We start from the raw sequence: 20,851 nt of genomic DNA, 5'->3' as shown, positions 1-20,851 counted from the left end.
CAGCCAGACTATATAGCATTGTGTGTACTGCCACTGTGTGTACACCGCTCAGCCAGACTATATAGCATTGTGTGTACTGCCACTCTGTGTACACCGCTCAGCCAGACTATATAGCATTGTGTGTACTGCCACTGTGTGTACTACGCTCAGCCAGACTATATAGCATTGTGTGTACTGCCACTGTGTGTACACCGCTCAGCCAGACTATATAGCATTGTGTGTACTGCCACTGTGTGTACACCGCTCAGCCAGACTATATAGCATTGTGTGTACTGCCACTCTGTGTACACCGCTCAGCCAGACTATATAGCATTGTGTGTACTGCCACTGTGTGTACACCGCTCAGCCAGACTATATAGCATTGTGTGTACTGCCACTGTGTGTACACCGCTCAGCCAGACTATATAGCATTGTGTGTACTGCCACTCTGTGTACACCGCTCAGCCAGACTATATAGCATTGTTTACTGCCACTCTGTGTACACGGCTCAGCCACACTATATAGCATTGTTTACTGCCACTCTGTGTACACCGCTCAGCCAGACTATATAGCATTGTGTGTACTGCCACTCTGTGTACACCGCTCAGCCAGACTATATAGCATTGTTTACTGCCACTCTGTGTACACGGCTCAGCCACACTATATAGCATTGTTTACTGCCACTCTGTGTACACCGCTCAGCCAGACTACATAGCATTGTGTGTACTGCCACTCTGTGTACACCGCTCAGCCAGACTATATAGCGTTGCGTACTCTGCCAGTCAGTGTGTATATTGCTGGGATCAGTAATACTCCACTCACCGCCAACCACTATATGAGCTCACCATGAGTTCCTCAGAGACCTCCGCTGTGAGCAGCACTCCCAACAACAGCAACAGCCAACGCCCCACGCAAGCTATAACATCCACCCCAGCAGCCAGTGGTCAGCAGCAGCCCTCCCCGGAGGAGAACGTTGTGTCCATCGGTCCGGCGCCAGAGCGATTATTGAGGGCTGCCATTGAGGAGATGATGGGGCCTGATGTGGAGGAGGAGGTCGGGCTCAGGCCAGCATCCCAAGTTAATGTTGAGGACGATGAGGGGTCTGTGTCTGGGGATGTTGGGGTGGCAGAGGTGGTGGGTGGGTCAGACTCAGGAGAAGAGTTGTATGATGAGGATGATGATCGGGACCATCTGTATGTGCCTCAGAGTCCGACCCCGGAAAACATGTTGTATCGTGTGTTTAGGTATTAAAATCTGCGTTCCCACTTCCCAGTACTGCCCACAGTGCCCGGGTCCACGGATCCATATAATTTTTTTGGGCAGCACTATCAAACTGTGGTACTATGAGTGAGTTGCCATGGTCCTTCTGTGCTGCCTGTCACACTCACCGTCTGTCTGCAGATGGATTGTTCAACACAGCTACGCCATCTGACATGTAGTCCTGGACCTTGACCATCTTCTCCAGGCGATGGTGTTGGAGGACGTGGAACTGGCCGATTGCTGTTCTGTGGGCTGCTGCATGGGTGTCAGAAAATGTTCCCACTCCAAGGACACTGCCAATACCATTCCCTTTTCGGCACTAGCAGCAGCTTGTGTTCTTTGCTGCCCTCCTGGTCCTCCTGGGTTTGCTGAAGTCAGTCTGTCGGCGTACAACTGGCTAGAGAAGGAGGAGGATGTCAATCTCCTCTCTAAAGTCTCCATCCTCAAGGGCCTGCTGGAATTGTTCCATTTTTGACCTGTCTGACACTTTCTTCAATCAGTTTTTTAACATTGTGTTTGTATAAACTGGGTATAAACCCAGTAATTGGTGTTGTCCAGATTCCAGAATAATGAATAATAATGAATAGTGAATAATGCGCGGGCCGCGTTCAATGCAGTCTAGCATGAATTGAGCCATGTGTGCCAGAGAGTCCTGCCAGACTCCTCTGTCTTCATGTTCTTGTGAGCGTTGTGATTGTTGTGATGCACCATATTCGTCACCAGCATCACTTTCTTCCTCTTCTGCTGTCCATTCCCGCTAAATTGTGGAAGTCCAACGTGCACCGCTCTGTCCCTCGGCAGTGGGGGCATCCAATTCCTGCTCCAACTCCAGCTGTTCCTCGTCCTGTTCTTTGTCATAGCTGGGACCAGCGTTTCCTGAGGCAGGTTGCCTGATGTTGGTATCATCACGCTGATCGTTTTCATTTTCAGAATCCCCCACTTGCATCATGCCAGCGGTTTTCCATCTTCAACATTGATTTCTTCAGTAAACACAGCAGTGGTATTGTAATGCTGACTGTAGAGTTGTCACTGCTCAGTCACGCAACGTGGATTGCTCAAAATTTTGGAGGACTTGGCAGAGATCCAACATGGTGGCCCAATCAGATCCACAGAAGCTTGGTAGCTACTAGCTAGCTAGCTGCTGGAATGCGCCTCGGCACTGCGCAAAAGCGTGCTAGCATGTGCAGCGTAGAATTCCAGCGCGTAGGGAGGGACATCACCCAGCGAGCGATGGTGCGCTAGCATCTCTTGGTGAGTCCTTCAGAAGCGGTACTGGACTTTTAACAATGTTTTTTTTTTTTTCCTTCAACAGATCTGCCACGTTGGAGTGAGGAGGTCGCCGCCGACCCCGACACCAAGCTGAACCCCGGCGAACTCCAAGCAGAGGATCTTCAGGAACCCTCAAGGCTTTGAGCAAGCTGAGGAGGATCAGCAGTCCCGACGAGACCTCTCCTCATATGCGACTGAGTGCAGTGGAGCTCCCCAGAACAACCTCTCAGTTGTCACTTTGTCACTGGTCACTTTGTCACTTTGTCACTTGTCACTTTGTCACTTGTCACTTTGTCATTTTGTCACTTTGTCACTTGTCACTTTGTCACTGGTCACTTTGTCACTGGTCACTTGGTCACTTGTCACTTGGTCACTTGGTCACTTGGTCACTTGTCCAGATGATCTCGGTACACCTCCTGCGATTCAAATTCCTGCACACATTGCTCTGGGATTTGGGTGTGATGAATGATGCATCTAACTGGCCACCGGAGGCAATTAAGGCCTTCAAAACATTGAAAGCAGCTTTCTGTTCCGCCCCCATTTTGCGTCATGTTGAGTTGTTGATGTCATGTTCATCCTCGGCCTCGCCTTGCATTTCAGTGCGAGGTGCATTTTCCACAGAAAAAGATTGTGAATCCGGGCACAACATTTGTGGCTGTTCCATTGACCTTTCACAGGTAGAAGATTGTGGGGGTGGGAATAGCTCCTCCGAATAGCCCATTGTGTCCTGAAAACTACTCATTGCATTGCTTTGCGCGCACATTTTTTTGTCCTCATGCAAGGCCTGAGTTGCACCTGAAAGCGTGGCCTTCTCCTCCTGCGCCTCCTCCTGTTCCATCACGTCTGCTGCTGCTGGGTTAGCGTTGACGCCCGGTCCCTGTTTATTGAACCTCTTATCTTTATTACATTTATGACTGCATGGCGGTAAAAAGCATGCTATCCGCACGCTTCTTGTCCTCATGCAAGGCCTGGGTTGTTGTGTCTCAAAAAGCATGGCCTTCTCCTCCTGCGCCTGCTCCTGTTCCATCACGTGTGCTGCTGCTGCTGGGTTAGCGTTACCGGTCCCTTTTCCTGGAACCTCTTCTCTGTATTACATTTATGACTGCATGGCGACAAAAAGCATGTTACCTGTGCAAAGAAACATGACATTTTCCACATTTAAAAGACAGTTTTTCCTTTGAAACTTTACAATCAATTTTCTCAAAAACTATAAGCTCTTTTTCAAATATTTTTTTCCCTCTTGTACCCACTCCCAAGGTGCACATACCCTGTAAATTTGGGGTATGTAGCATGTAAGGAAGCTTTAGAAAGCACGAAAGTTCGGGTCCCCATTGACTTCCATTATGTTCGGAGTTCGGCGCGAACACCCGAACATCGCGGCGATGTTCGGCGAACGTTCGCGAACCCGAACATCTAGGTGTTCGCCCAACACTAGTCTGTACAAGTCTTTCAAACGGCTGTAAATACAGTGCGATCTCCTCCTAGTACAGACCTACGTATGCCTGTACCCGAAAGGTTTTCTGGTCACAGATCTGACTTTCAGAATTTTAGAAACCGAGTGTTGTCATACTTTGAGTTGAGACCTAGTTCATCAGGAACCGTGGCACAGAGAATTACGTTCATTAAGACTCTGCTGTCAGGGGATTCCCAGACCTGGGCATATGGTCTTCAGCCAGGGAATGAGGCCCTAACTTCAGTCGAGGAATTTTTTAAAGCTATGGCTATAATTTATGATGATCCGGATATCGCCTCTACTGCTGAGCGGAAGCTCAAGACTTTGCGGCAGGGCAAGGATCCGGTTGAAATTTACGCAGCTGAGTTCAGAAAATGGGCAGTTTCAGCTAGATGGGGGTCATTTGCACTTCTGGACTGTTTCTTGTCAGGGTTATCAGACGCAGTGTCTGATCTAATGCTGGGTCATCCTGAGACGAAGTCTATTGATGAGGCCATTTCATTAGCAGTCAGAGTTGATCGTCGTCTGCGATACCAGAGATAGACTCGGGGTAGGAACAATGTGAGATATGTTTCCTACGCCTCTCCTCCACCCGTTTCACCTCCACCAGAGCCAATGCATATTGGTCGATCAAAATTGTCCCGGGTGGAGCAGAATTGCAGAAAAGCAGAACAGCCTTGTTTATCCTGTGCAGAGGAGGGTCACAAAGTGCAGAATTCTCCCAAGAAGTCGGGAAACGCTGCCGCCTAGGTGTGGTCGGAGGTAATACCCTAGGCGCGCAGTCTTTACCTCTAAACGATAAACGTTTGCTCCTCCCTTGTACTGTATCTTGGGGAGATCAAACAGTGACCACTGAGGCCTTCCTAGATTCAGGCTCAGCAGCCAATTTTATGGATTATGAATTTGCTAAGAAATTAGGGATTCCTATTTCTCCTTTGATTCAACAGATTCTGGTCACTGCAGTGGATGACTCTCCTCTGCAGAGTGACCATCCTCTGTCTTAGACCCCAGAATTAAGGGTTACGGTGGGGGTGTTACACAAAGAGAGCCTCCAGTTTCTGGTTTTATGAATGGCAACTTCCACGATCATTCTTGGCATGCCATGGTTACAACTAGTGTTGGGCGAACACCTGGATGTTCGGGTTCGGGAAAGTTCGCCGAACATGGCCGCAATGTTCGGCATGTTCGGGCCGAACCCCGAACTCCCCGAACATCCCGCTTGTAGGGGCCCTATGGGGTCGCAGGCATAAGGGGGGAGCATGCCCCGATCGCGGGGGGGGGTCGGAAATTCCCCCCACCCCCTCCGCTAGCGCTCCCCCCTCTGCCCGCTTCCCCATACAAAAGTTGCAAGAAGTACCTGTGTCCGGGTGGTAGTGGGTGGCTGTCTGGCTGGCAGTGGGCGGCACTATGCAGTGACTAAATGAGGAGGAGGAGTCCGGAGAGTGACGCGTTGAGGGAGGCCGGGCAGCGGGCGGTTCAGCAGTAGTACTGCTGAACCGCCCGCTGCCCGGCCTCCCTCAACGCGTCACTCTCCGGACTCCTCCTCCTCATTTAGTCACTGCATAGTGCCGCCCACTGCCAGCCAGACAGCCACCCACTACCACCCGGACACAGGTACTTCTTGCAACTTTTGTATGGGGAAGCGGGCAGAGGGGGGAGCGCTAGCGGAGGGGGTGGGGGGAATTTCCGACCCCCCCCGCGATCGGGGCATGCTCCCCCCTTATGCCTGCGACCCCATAGGGGGGCCGTATTCGGTCGAACAGGGCCCTGTTCGGCCGAACAGGGGCCCTGTTCGGCTAGTAATTTGGCAGTTCGGGCGAACGCGAACAGTTTGGCCGAACACCACCAGGTGTTCGGCCGAACTCGAACATCACCCGAACAGGGTGATGTTCTGCAGAACCCGAACAGTGGCGAACACTGTTCGCCCAACACTAGTTACAACTTCACTCTCCTCAGATCAATTGGGCTTCAGGTCAGCTAACGAGCTGGTCTACCCATTGTCATCATCATTGTTTAGCGAAGGTAACCTTGGGTAACACCAAAATTCAAGTGGAGGGGTTGCCAAGTCAGTATTCCGAATTCGCGGACGTGTTTAGTCCCAAATCTGCAGATAAACTCCCTCCACACCATCCTTTTAATTGTCCCATCGATCTCAGGTCTGGTTGTATGCCCCCTAGAGGTCATCTCTATAATCTGTCTGGACCAGAGAAATTGGCCATGCAAGAATACATCCGAGAAAATTTAGCTAAAGGTTTTATTTGTCCCTCCCGGTCACCAGCAGGGGCAGGATTCTTTTTCGTGAAAAAGAAGGATGGAGGCCTCCGTCCATGCATTGATTATCGGGGCTTAAATAAGATTACAGTAAAAAATCGTTATCCTTTGCCCTTAATTGACGATTTGTTTACCCAAGTTACCAATGCTAAGATTTTCTCGAAATTGGATTTGAGGAGTGCATACAACCTTGTGCGTATCAGGGACGGTGATGAGTGGAAGACGGCCTTTAACACACCCGACGGGCATTACGAGTACCTGGTGATGCCCTTCGGGTTGTGCAATGCTCCGGCCGTCTTCCAAGAACTGATTAACGAGGTGTTCAGAGAGGTGTTGGGCAAATACGTCTTGGTATACTTAGACGATATACTGATTTTCTCTTCCAACATCTCAGAACACAGGAAACATGTTAAGTTTGTGCTACGGAAGTTGAGGCATAATATGCTGTATGCTAAACTGGAAAAATGCATTTTCGAAGTGACTTCTGTCGCCTTTCTTGGGTACATAATCTCGACCTCTGGCCTCACTATGGACCCTGGAAAGGTTTCTGCTGTCTTGGAGTGGCCTCAGCCTGTCGGACTGAAGGCACTCCAGAGATTCCTAGGGTTCACCAACTACTACAGGAGGTTAATAAAGGGGTACTCTACGGTGATCTCGCCTCTCACCAGTCTTACCAAGAAAGGGGCAGACACTCATCACTGGTCCCCAGAGGCCCATGATGCTTTCTCCACTCTGAAGAAACTGTTCTGTTCTGCACCCATATTGAGACATGTTGACATAACCTTTCCCTTTATCGTGGAGGTTGATGCCTCGGAGGTAGGGGTAGGGGCTGTGCTGTCTCAGCGTTCTGGCTTGCAGGGGAAACTTCACCCCTGCGCCTATTTTTCCCGTAGATTTTCACCCGCAGAGAAAAACTACGATATAGGCAACCGGGAACTTCTAGCCATCAAGTTGGCCTTTGAAGAATGGCGTCATTGGCTAGAAGGGGCAGAACACACCATTACAGTTTACACCCACCACAAAAATTTGGAGTATATTGAGGGCGCTAAGAGACTTAGCCCCCGACAGGCCCGGTGGTCGTTATTCTTCTCGAGATTCAGATTTGTAATCACGTATACCCCTGGTAGTAAGAACATCAAGGCTAATGCCTTATCCAGGTGTTTCGAGCCCGAGACAGCACAGCCCTCAGCCCCCGAGACCATTATACCGCAAAAAATGGTCCTGGCAGCCACTGAGACCTGGAAAGACTGGACTGTCACTTTGGGTCCATTTCAACAGGATGTTCCCGAGGGGAAGCCTGAGGGGGTCTTGTTTGTACCATTGCCTTTTTGCCTACAGCTGTTGCAGCTGTTTCATTCCCACAAGAATGCTGGACATCCTGGGGCCACCAGAACTCAGGATCTACTTTCTAGATGTGCTTGGTGGCTGTCATTGGCAACAGGCTGTAAGGAGTTTATGAGAGAGTGTGCAGTGTGTACTAGAAGCAACCCCTCCCGTCAGGCACCTGTTGGAACATTGCAGCCTTTACCAGTTCCAAGTGAACCCTGGACCCATTTGTCCATGGATTATGTGGGCGAACTTCCCAGATCTGAGGGCATGATGGTCATTTGGGTGGTAGTCGATCGATTCAGTAAGATGGCTCATTTTGTCCCTCTGAAAGGACTCCCCTCGGCCCAGGAATTGGCTGATCTCTTAATCCAGCACATTTTCCGGCTGCATGGCATTCCGGAAAATATAGTGTCAGATCGGGGAGTCCAATTTGTAAATTTTGGAGGGCATTTTGCCATCAGCTTGATATGGATCTTTCATTTTCATCAGGCTACCACCCACAGACCAATGGCCAGACCGAGAGAGTCAATCAATGCCTGGAGCAGTTTCTGAGATGTTATGTTGCAGATGCCCAAACTAACTGGGTTAAATTTTTGCCGTTTGCAGAATTTGCACACAACAATCTGAAAAGCTCCTCATTAGGATTTTCCCCATTTCAGGTGGTGACGGGAAGGTCACCTAAGTTTGCCCCATTGCCAGTGGCTTCTACTCCGTTTCCAGCCCTGGAGAATTGGCAGAAGTCTTTGAAACAAGTTTGGGGAGTAGTTAAAAGAAATTTGGGGAGGGCTTTTCAGAACCAGAAGACACAGGCTGACAAGAAACGTTCCATAGAATGGGAATTCTCTCCAGGGGACTTGGTCTGGGTGTCCACACGACATTTGGCGTTGAAGCAACTGTCACCCAAACTGGGCCCTAGATTTGTGGGTCCTTTTCCAGTGACCAGAAAGATCAATAAGGTCACTTATGCTATTGATCTCCCTACCAGCATGCGTGGTGTGAGATCATTCCACGTGTCCTTACTCAAGCCGGCAGTGCACGTGGATTCCGCTCCCCCCCCCCCCCCTGTATTGATTGATGACCAACCTGAGTATGAGATTGAAAAGATTCTGGACTCACGGCTTGTGCAGAACTCCGTGCAGTATCTGGTTCACTGGAAGGGATATGGCATAGAGGAGAGAACTTGGGTGCCAGACTGTCGTATGCACGCAGAGGATTTGAAGAAGGAATTCCATGACCTGCACCCTGGAAAGCCTGGTGGCAAGTGTCCGGAGTCCACTCCTCGGGGGGGGGGGGGTACTGTAAGAGAACACAGAAAAGCCGCCGCGTGTACTGGCGGCAAGGCGGCTGATTCCGCGTCCAGCGCGGCGGTTTGTCCGCAGCAGCATGCGTCCAGCGCGGCGGTTGTCCGCAGCAGCATGCGTCTGGTGTGGCTGGGTCTGTTAGTTCACATAGGCTGAGGAATACACGCGCGCGCGCTGAGAGGCAGAGCCTTTATGACATACGGAGAGGGATCAGCTGACCAGGTTGGTCAGCTGACCTCAAGGCAGGTGGCTATTGGTTGATCGCATAGGGGTGGCACCAGAGAGCGCTGCTCTATATATAGTCACTGCTGGTCACTTTCAGGTTGTCTGCCATTGCGAACACTTATGTGGAAGCACTCAGACCTTAGTCAGATCCAACAGTGTGTTAGAACCAGGAGGACCTGGGAATTCACACTGAGCCAGATTACTTCTGTTTATTATTGTATTATCATTGTGTTATACTTCAGACTAGTTCCAGGGTGTCAAGACCACGGACCTTACACCCAGACTAGGGACTCTGTATTATCATTCTGTTATACCTCAGACTAGTTCCAGGGTGTCGAGACCACGGACCTCACACCCAAGACTAGGGACTCTGTGTATCATTCTGTTATACATCAGACTAGTTCCAGGGTGTAGAGACCACAGACCTCACACCCAAGACTAGGCATTGTTGATATCTGTTATGACCTATTGCATTCCTGACTATCCCTCTGCTTTCTGATTCGGTACCTATTTATATCTGATTACCTGTTGCCAAACCCTGCTTGCCTTGGATACCGAATCAGTCTTCTGTCTTTGTACTTTATCTTTCTGTGTGTTGCCGACCTGGCTTGCCCGGCCTTGAGAGCTATCTCCCCCTTTTAGAGATAGTCTCCAGACCTGCTAGTGACATCCACCTTCTGGTGTCACTCACTTACAGGTCCCTCCTACCTTCACCCTGGGACTCCACCCCTTTGGAGGTCTCAGGTTGCTGGAAGGTTTTTGTACATCCCAAAAGGCGGTATCGCCCGTACTGCCAAAGACCACCTGCTCCTCGGGTGATCTTACTCAAAGTTATTACTGTTGCACCAAACACTCACACTATAAAGGTGTCCAGAGGTTAGTTATACTTGGATTATCGGTGATTCTGCAGATCATCAATAATCAGGTATAATCTGTATTCTTGGTGATACTGCAGATCACCAATAATCAGATTCTCTCTGTGTGCTGACACCGATCGTTACACTCCCATTGACTGACTGTAACAGATTTGAGGCCTCTGTCATTAAGAGTGTATCAATGGCAGCAATGTAAATATTCCTCTTGAATATCAAAGGGTGAATTTTGATTGGCTGCTGTAGGCTCCACCCACTTTCCTGAATATTAGTCCCAGTCACCCAGTGGCCAACTGTGTCAAGTTTGAGAACCCTGCCAATAACAGAATGGCTGAAATCAATCTAACAAATCTGATTGGCTGTTTGTGGCTCCACCCCCTTTACTGAATTTGGACCCCAGTCACCCAATGACTGACTGTATCAGGTTTGAGGCCTCTGCCATTATTCCCCTTGAAAATCAATTGGTGAATTTTGATTAGCTGTTGTAGGCTCCACCCACATTTATGAATTTTAATCCCAGTCACCCAGTGGCCAATTGTGTCAAGTTTGGGACCGCTGCCATACAAAAAATAAAGTTGTTGGCGCCGCCCACTTTTTCTAACCTTGACATACAGTCACTCAATTATCAAGTTTATCAGCTTTGGGGTCCTTGGTATCAATACTTTGTATATTCCCATTGAAAAATAAACAAATCTGGCTGTGGCTCCACCCCTTTCTGTATTTGAACCATAGTCACCCAGTGACCAACTGTACCAGGTTTGAGGCATCTGCTATTAACAGTATAAGAATGGTAGCAGTTTATATATTCCATTTGAAAATCAAAAGATGACTTTTTATTGGCTGTTGTAGGCTCCACCCACCTTCCAAAATCTTAATCTCATTCACCCAGTGACCAACTGTGCAAAGTTTGAGAACCCTGCCATTAACGGTGTAAGACTGGCTGCAGTTTATATTTTCTCATGTAAAATTTGTTTTTGGCTCCACCCACTTTTTGTAAACTGAACACGCAGTCACTCAATGACCAAGTTTTTGAACTTTCAGGTTCCTGGCATCAAAAATGTGTGAATGGAAGCAGTTTATCCTCCAAGGAAAGCTGATTGGCTGTTTGTGGCCCCGCCACTTTAGTGAATTTGGACCCCAGCCACCCAATGACTGGCTGTAGCAAGTTTGAAGACTCTGCCAAGACTGCCATTAACAGTGTAAGAATGGCAGCAGTTTAAATATTCCCCTTGAAAATCAATAGGTGAATTTTGATTGGATGATTTAAGCACCACCCACTTTCTGGAATATTAATCCCAGCTATTCAGTGGCGAACTGTGTCAAGTTTGAGAACCCTGCGATTTACAGTCTAAGAATGGCTGCAGTTTACATGTTCCCATTTAAAATGAATGGCTGAAATTTGATTGGCTGTTTAATGCTCCGCCCACTTTTCCTGGATTTGTGTAACGATCGGTGTAACACAGAGAGGATCTGATTACCGGTGATCTGCAGTATCACCGAGAATGCAGATATATACCAGATTATTGATGATCTGCAGTATCACCGATAATCAGATATATCTCTAACCTCTGGACACCTGAGTAATATGAGTGTTTGACACAACAGTAATACTTAGAGGAGAATCCCTGTAAAGGGGTACAGTACAGTAAGAGATACTGCTCAGAGAACAGATTCCTTCCAATGGCCTGATGCTCCCCAAGGGGCGGAGCCAAACTGAGAGTGGGAAGGACCAGAAAGTGAGTGACACCAATGGTGAAGTGTCACTGACAGGTCTGTGAACTATCTCCAAACAGGGAAGATAGTTCTCGAGGTCGGACAGGCCAGGTCGGCAACAGACAGACAGATCAGGTACAGAGACAGGAGGCAGATGCAGATTCTAGAGACTAGCCGAGTTCAGCAACAGAGTATCAGAATGACAAAGGTACAAAATCAGAGATCAGAAGAATGGTCAAGGAAGCAGAAGGTCATAACAAATAATCAACAATTCCTAGACTAAGGTGTGAGTTCCTTGATCGTCAACACCTTGGAAACTGGTCTAGATAATAACACAATAATACAGAATTCCTAGACTAAGGTGTGAGCTCCTTGATCATCAACACCTAAGAAACTGGTCTAAAGTAACACAGATACTGACAGGGTTTGAGTGCTACCACGTAGTGATCGCAACGCCAGACACCAGAGAAATGACCAGCACCCAGTATATATACACCAGCGCTCTCCTGCGCCTCCCCTAAGTGCTGGACCAATGAGAACGGGAACAATTGTCAGCTGACTGGCCTGGTCAGCTGACACCCCTCTGGCTGTCATAAATGCTCTGCCTCTCCGCGCGCGCACTCGTCCTTCTGAACCAGTGTGGACTATCAGTCCCAGCCACACCAGACATGTGTTGTAATGCCTCTGCTGTATTGGATGCGGAATCTGCCGCACCGCTGTCAGAGCGTGCAGCGTTTTTTCCTCATTCAGCAGTACTGAGAGAGGTAGGCCTATGCGTGCAAACCGCCGTGTCGGACGCGGAATCCGCCGCCCTGTTCTCTGGGCATGCGGCGGTTTCTCCGCGTTCCGTCAGGCCGGTGAATGCAGGTCCCTGCGTGCAAGCTGCCATGTTGAACGCGGAATCAGCCGCCTTACTCTGAGTACTTGCGGCGGCTTTTCCGCGTCTTCTCACAGTACCCCCCCCCCCCCGAGGAGTGGACTCCGGACAGCTCCTACCCGGTTTCTCAGGATATCGAGCGTGGAATTCCCTTCTTCATTTGTCCGCATGCATGCGACACTCAGGTACCCATGTTCTTTCCTCGATACCATACCCCTTCCAGTGCACTAGATACTGTACTGACTTCTGCACTACCCGTGAGTCTAAAATCTTTTCTACTTCGTACTCAGGTTGGTCGTCTACCATCACAGGCGGAGGAGGAGTGGCACCCACATGGACTGCTGGTTTAAGCAGGGACACATGAAACGATCTTACCCCACGCATGCTGGCAGGAAGATCAATGGCATAAGTAACATTGTTGATCTTCCTGGTTACAGAAAAAGGGCCCACAAACCTGGGACCTAACTTGGGCGAGGGTTGTTTCAGGGTCAAATGACGTGTGGAGACCCAGACCAGGTCTCCTGGTCGGAACTTCCACTCCACGGATCGTTTCTTGTCAGCTTGACCTTTCTGACTTTGAAAAGCCTTCTCCAAATTATTTTTCACAATTCCCCAAGTGGCTTTAAATGACTTTTGCCAAGCCTCCAGAGCTGGAAACGGAGTGGAAGCTACTGGCAATGGGGAGAACTTGGGCAACTTTCCGGTTACCACCTGAAACGGAGAAAATCCAGAGGAAGAGCTTTTCAAATTATTGTGCGCAAATTCTGCATATGGCAAGAACTTGACCCAATCATTTTGCGCATCCGCAACGTAACACCTTAAAAACTGTTCCAAAGACTGATTAACCCTTTCCGTCTGACCATTTGTCTGTGGGTGGTAGCCCGACGAAAATGACAGTTCCATGCCCATTTGATGACAAAATGCCCTCCAAAATCTAGAAACAAATTGGACTCCCCGATCTGACACTATGTTTTCCGGAATGCCATGCAGTCGGAAAACGTGGATGATGAAAAGATCGGCCAACTCCTGGGCTGAGGGGAGTCCTTTCAAGGGCACAAAATGGGCCATTTTACTGAAACGGTCGACTACCACCCAAATGACCGACATGCCTTCAGACCTCGGAAGCTCACCCACAAAATCCATGGACAAATGGGTCCACGGTTCACTCGGGGTGGGCAAAGGCTGCAACGTTCCCACAGGTGCCAGACGGGAGGGTTTGCTTTTAGCACACACTGCACACTCTCTAACATACTCCCTGCAGTCAGTTGCCAGAGAAGGCCACCAAGCACACCTAGCAACCAAGTCTTGTGTTCTGGAAGCCCCTGGATGCCCAGCATTCTTGTGCGAGTGGAACAATTGCAAAATCTGGAGGCGAAATGGCAGTGGAATAAACATAACCCCTTCAGGCTTACCCTCAGGGACATCCTGCTGGAATGGACTTAAAGTCTCCGTCCAGTCTTTCCAGGTTTCTGTGACTCCCAGTACTACTCTCTGTGGGACAATGGTCTCTGGGTCTGAGGGCTGTGCTGTCTCCGGCTCAAAACATCTGGACAAGGCATCTGCTTTGATGTTTTTACTCCCTGGAGTATACGTAATTACAAATCTAAATCTCGAGAAAAACAGTGACCACCGAGCCTGTCGGGGACTCAATCTCTTAGCCCCCTCAATGTATTCCAAATTTTTGTGATCAGTGTAAACTGTAATGGTATGTTCTGCTCCTTCTAGCCAATGACGCCATTCCTCAAAGGCCAATTTAATGGCCAGGAGCTCCCTGTTGCCTATATCGTAGTTTTTCTCTGCCGGTGAAAACCTCCGAGAAAAATAGGCACACGGGTGTAACCTTCCCTGCAGCCCAGAGCGTTGAGACAGCACAGCCCCGACCCCGACTTCAGAGGCGTCAACCTCTACAATAAATGGATAGGAGGTGTCTACGTGCCTCAAAATGGGTGCAGAGCAAAACAGTTCTTTCAAAGGGGAGAAAGCAGCCAGGGCTTCGGGGGACCAGTGGTTGGTATCTGCCCCTTTCTTTGTGAGACTGGTGAGGGGTGCTACAACTGTGGAGTACCCCTTTATGAACCTTCTGTAGTAATTAGCAAATCCTAAAAATCTCTGAAGGGATTTGAGTCCTACTGGCTGAGGCCATTCCAGGACAGCAGAGACTTTGGCGGGATCCATAGAAAGGCCCGAGGTGGAAATTATATATCCCAGAAAAGCGACAGATGTCACCTCAAAAATGCATTTCTCCAATTTGGCATAAAGTCTGTTTTGTCTAAACCTGTCCAGCACGAATTTGACATGAGACCTGTGCTCAGAGAGGTTGTCTGAAAAGATTAATATATCATCCAGGTATATTAAAACAAATCTACCCAACACCTCCCTGAAAACTTCATTGATGAGTTCCTGAAAGACGGCCGGGGCGTTACACAACCCGAACTGAGTGCCAGGTACTCGTAATGCCCGTCGGGTGTGTTGAAGGCCGTCTTCCATTCACCGCCCTCTCTGATCCGCACCAGGTTTTATGCACCCCTCAAATCCAATTTTGAAAAAACCTTAGCATTGGTGACTTGGGTGAATAACTCGTCTTTCAAAGGTAACGGGTAACGGTTTTTGACTGTGATCTTAATCAGTCCCCGGTAATCAATGCATGGCCGAATGCCTGCGTCTTTCTTTTTTACAAAAAAGAAACCTGCTCCGGCAGGCGACCGAGAAGGGCGAATGAATCCCTTAGCTAAGTTTTCACGGATGTATTCTTGCATGGACAGCTTTTCTGGCCCAGACAAATTGTAGAGATGACCTCTAGGGGGCATACAACCCGATCGGAGATCAATGGGGCAATCGAAAGGGCGATGTGGAGGCAGTTTATCGGCAGCTTTGGGGCAAAACACGTCAGAAAACTCAGCATATTGTTCCGGAACTCCCTCCACATGAATCCTGGTCTGGCCTAAGGTCACCTTCACTAAACAATGACGAAAACAGTGGGCCGACCAACTAGTTAGCTGACCAGTGGCCCAATTTATCTGAGGGGAGTGAAGGTGTAACCACGGCATGCCAAGGATGACTGTGGAGGTTGTCATGCGCAACACGAAAAACTGCAATTTCTCTCTATGCAGCACCCCTATAGTGACTTCCACCTCTGGTGTCTGGGACAGAGGATGGTTACGCTGCAGTGGTGAATCATCCACTGCCGTAACCTGGAGGGGTGGTTTTACCGGGGTGAGCGGAATACCCAATTTTTTTGCAAATTCGTAATCCATAAAATTAGCCGCTGAGCCTGAATCAATGAAGGCCTCAGAGACTTCAGATGTATCCTCACATGTAATCATACAAGGAAGGAGTAACCGCTTATCCTCTAGGGGTAAAAGCTGTACGCCTAGGGTATTACCCCCAACTACTCCTAAGCAGTAGCGTTTCCCGACTTCTTAGGGCAATTTCGTACTCTATGACCCCCCTCTGCACAATAAAGACACAACTGCTCAGAAATCCTGCGTCTCCGCTCCACTTGAGACAGTCTAGACCGACCAATCTGCATTGGCTCGGGTGGAGGTGAAACGGGAGGAGAGGGAGTCACAGGAGGCGCAGCGTAGGACACCATTTTAACACTGTTCCTACCCCGGGTCTGCCTTTGATAGCGTAATCTGCGATCAATCCTGATGGCCGAGGAAATGGCCTCATCGATGGTTTTGGGTTCAGGCTGACTTAACATAAGGTCTGAGACCTCATCTGATAATCCTGATAAGAAACAGTCTAAAAGGGCATAGGTGTCCCACCTGGCTGAAACTGACCACCTCCTAAATTCGGCAGCATCCTCCTCGACCGGACTCTTACCCTGACGCAACAATTTGAGCTTCCGCTCTGAAGTCGAGGCAATGTCTGGATCGTCGTAAATTGCTGCCATAGCCTTAAAAAATTCATCTACGGAGGTTAAAGCTAAATCTCCGGTGGGCAGACTGTATGCCCAGGTCTGAGAATTGCTTGACAACAAAGTTTTAATAAATGTGACCCTTTGGGTCATGGTTCCTGAAGATCTAGGTCTCAACTCAAAGTATGACAACACTCTACTCCTAAAATTTCGAAAGTCAGATCTGTGACCAGAAAATTTTTCAGGTACAGGCATACGTATGTCTGTGCTAGGAGGGGATCGCACTTCATCTACAGCTGTCTGGAGGGTTCGTACGGATTCAGACAATGGGCCTGATTCACAAAGCGGTGCAAAGTGTTTGCACGCCAGTGAAAAGCCCTTTATCACGCCTAAACTCAGTTTAGGCATGATAAGAAGAAACTCGCGCGAATTTTCCGCGCGCAATCGGGCAGAAGCGCTTCGCACAGCGCCCATTAAGCCCTATGGGACTTTGCGCACAACGCGCACGCAAAACTTTGCGCGCGGGACTTTGCGCGCGATAATCAGCACAAAGCGGTGCTAACTCAGCGGTGCAAAGGTTATCATGCCTAAAGTCTTTTAGGCGTGATAACTGAGTTATCACCGCTTTGTGAATCAGGCCCCATGCGTCTATTAAAGTCTGATGACCACCCAGTACTTGGTTGATGTTATCCACCGAAGTGGCAAGTGTGCCCAGACGGCTGTGTGCGTCCATTTGTTTTTTGGTCTGGCGTTCTGTAACGATCGGTGTAACACAGAGAGGATCTGATTACCGGTGATCTGCAGTATCACCGAGAATGCAGATATATACCCGATTATTGATGATCTGCAGCAGGGCAGTTTCTAGGCTAAATTTCACCCAGGGCGAGGGTGTAAAAATCGCGCCCCCCCCCCCCCTCACCCACCGTGGAGCCAGGTATAGGTGCCCACAGTATAGGTTAGCTACGTAGGTGCCACCAGTATGTGTTAATTAGCTAGGTGCCTGCAGTATAGGTTAGATAGGTAGATGCCCCCAGTATAGGTTAATTAGGTAGGTGTCTTCTGCATAGGTTAGGTAGGTAAGTGGCTGCAGTATAGGTTAGATAGGTAGGTGACTGCAGTATAAGTTATATAGGTAGGTGACTGCAGTATAGTTTAGGTAGGTAAGTGACTGCAGTATAGGTTAGATCGGTAGGTGACTGCAGTATAGGTTAGGTAGGTAAGTGACTGCTGTATATGTTAGATAGGTAGGTGCCAGTATAGGTTAGATAGGTAGGTGACTGCAGTATAGGTTAGGTAGGTAAGTGACTGCAGTATAGGTTAGGTAGGTAAGTGACTGCTGTACAGGTTAGATAGGTAGGTGACTGCAGTACAGCTTAGATACGTAGGTGCCAGTATAGGTTAGGTAAATGACTGCAGTATAGGTTAGGTAGGTAAGTGATTGCAGTATAGCTTAGATAAGTAGGTGCCTGCTGTATAGGTTAGGTAGGTAAGTGACTGCAGTATAGGTTAGGAAGGTAAGTGACTGCTGTATAGGTTAGGTAGGTAAGTGATTGCAGTATAGCTTATTAGGAAGGTGACTGCAGTATAGCTTTGATAGGTAGGTGCCAGTATAGGTTAGAAAGGTAGGTGCCTGAAGTATAGCTTAGATAGGTAGGTGACTGCAGTATAGGTTAGGTAGGTAAGTGACTGCTGTATAGGTTAGGTAGGTAAGTGATTGCAGTATAGGTTAAGTAGGTAAGTAACTGCTGTATAGGTTAGGTAGGTAAGTGACTGCAGTATAGTTTAGGTAAGTAGGTGCTGCAGTATAGGTTAGGTAGGTAAGTGACTGCAGTGTAGGTTAGGTAGGTGCTGCAGTATAGATTAGGTAGGTAGGTAGGTGCTGCAGTATAGATTAGGTAGGTAGGCAGGTGCTGCAGTATAGATTAGGTAAGTAGGTAGGTGCTGCAGTATAGATTAGGTAGGTAGGTGCTGCAGTATAGATTAGGTAGGTAGGTAGGTGCTGCAGTATAGATTAGGTAGGTAGGTAGGTAGGTGCTGCAGTATAGATTAGGTAGGTAGGGGCTGCAATATAGGTTAGGTAGGTAGGTAGGTGCCTGCAGTATAGATTAGGTAGGTAGGTGCTGCAGTATAGGTTAGGTAGGTAGGTGCTGCAGAATAGATTAGGTAGGTAGGTGCTGCAGTATAGGTTAGGTAGGTAGGTAGGTGCTGCAGTATAGATTAGGTAGGTAGGTGCTGCAGAATAGATTAGGTAGGTAGGTGCTGCAGTATAGGTTAGGTAGGTAGGTAGGTAGGTAGGTGCTGCAGTATAGATTAGGTAGGTAGGTAGGTGCCTGCAGTATAGATTAGGTAGGTAGGTGCTGCAGTATAGATTAGGTAGGTAGGTGCTGCAGTATAGGTTAGGTAGGTAGGTGCTGCAGAATAGATTAGGTAGGTGCTGCAGTATAGGTTAGGTAGGTGCTGCAGAATAGATTAGGTAGGTAGGTGCTGCAGTATAGGTTAGGTAGGTAGGTAGGTGCTGCAGTATAGATTAGGTAGGTAGGTAGGTGCTGCAGAATAGATTAGGTAGGTAGGTAGGTAGGTGCTGCAGTATAGGTTAGGTAGATAGGTAGGTAGGTAGGTGCTGCAGTATAGGTTAGGTAGGTAGGTAGATGCTGCAGTATAGATTAGGTAGGTAGGTGCTGCAGTATAGGTTAGGTAGGTAGGTAGGTACTGCAGTATAGATTAGGTAGGTAGGTGCTGCAGTATAGGTTAGGTAGGTAGGTAAGTGCTGCAGTATAGATTAGGTAGGTAGGTGCTGCAGTATAGGTTAGGCAGGTAGGTGCTGCAGTATAGGTTAGGTAGGTAGGTAGGTGCCTGCAGTATAGATTAGGTAGGTAGGTAGGTGCTGCAGTATAGATTAGGTAGGTGCTGCAGTATAGGTTAGGTAGGTAGGTGCTGCAGAATAGATTAGGTAGGTAGGTAGGTGCTGCAGTATAGGTTAGGTAGGTAGGTAGGTGCTGCAGTATAGATTAGGTAGGTAGGTAGGTGCTGCAGAATAGATTAGGTAGGTAGGTAGGTAGGTGCTGCAGTATAGGTTAGGTAGATAGGTAGGTAGGTAGGTGCTGCAGTATAGGTTAGGTAGGTAGGTAGATGCTGCAGTATAGATTAGGTAGGTAGGTGCTGCAGTATAGGTTAGGTAGGTAGGTAGGTACTGCAGTATAGATTAGGTAGGTAGGTGCTGCAGTATAGGTTAGGTAGGTAGGTAAGTGCTGCAGTATAGATTAGGTAGGTAGGTGCTGCAGCATGGTGGGATCGGGCATAATAGTAATAACTCACCTTTTTCTTCAGCAGAATAGCCGATCTCATCCCACGCTGCTTCAATGTACTTCCTTTCCCGGCATCTGTCTCAGTAACAGCGCCCCCTGTGTTGACATGCGGAACATCAACACAGGGGGCGCTGTTACTGAGACAGATGTCGGGCAAGGAAGTACATTGAAGCAGCGTGGGACGAGATCGGCTATTCTGCTCAACGAACTAGGTGAGTTATTATTATTATACCGGCTCCCACCGCCACAGCGCCCCCCTCAGGCCGCAACAATACAGCGCCCCGGGCTATTGCACGTAGTGCACGCCCATAGAAACGGGGCTGATCTGCAGTATCACCGATAATCAGATATATTTCTAACCTCTGGACACCTGAGTAACATGAGTGTTTGACACAACAGTAATACTTAGAGGAGGATCCCCGTAAAGGGGTACAGTACAGTAAGAGATACTGCTCAGAGAACAGATTCCTTCCAATGGCCTGATGCTCTCCAAGGGGCGGAGCCAAACTAAGAGTGGGAAGGACCAGAAAGTGAGTGACACCAATGGTGAAGTGTCACTGACAGGTCTGTGAACTATCTCCAAACAGGGAAGATAGTTCTCGAGGTCGGACAGGCCAGGTCGGCAACAGACAGACAGATCAGGTACAGAGACAGGAGGCAGATGCAGATTCTAGAGACTAGCCGAGTTCAGCAACAGAGTATCAGAATGACAAAGGTACAAAATCAGAGATCAGAAGAATGGTCAAGGAAGCAGAAGGTCATAACAAATAATCAACAATTCCTAGACTAAGGTGTGAGTTCCTTGATCGTCAACACCTTGGAAACTGGTCTAGATAATAACACAATAATACAGAATTCCTAGACTAAGGTGTGAGCTCCTTGATCATCAACACCTAAGAAACTGGTCTAAAGTAACACAGATACTGACAGGGTCTGAGTGCTACCACGTAGTGATCACAACGCCAGACACCAGAGAAATGACTAGCACCCAGTATATATACACCAGCGCTCTCCTGCGCCTCCCCTAAGTGCTGGACCAATGAGAACGGGAACAATTGTCAGCTGACCGGCCTGGTCAGCTGACACCCCTCTGGCTGTCATAAATGCTCTGCCTCTCCGCGCGCGCACGCGTCCTTCT

The sequence above is a fragment of the Hyperolius riggenbachi genome, chromosome 2 (assembly GCF_040937935.1).
Source record: "Hyperolius riggenbachi isolate aHypRig1 chromosome 2, aHypRig1.pri, whole genome shotgun sequence".
NCBI classification, from domain to species: domain Eukaryota; kingdom Metazoa; phylum Chordata; class Amphibia; order Anura; family Hyperoliidae; genus Hyperolius; species Hyperolius riggenbachi.
The sequence above is the reverse complement of the archived record's forward strand: the minus strand, read 5'-3'. Positions refer to the sequence as shown.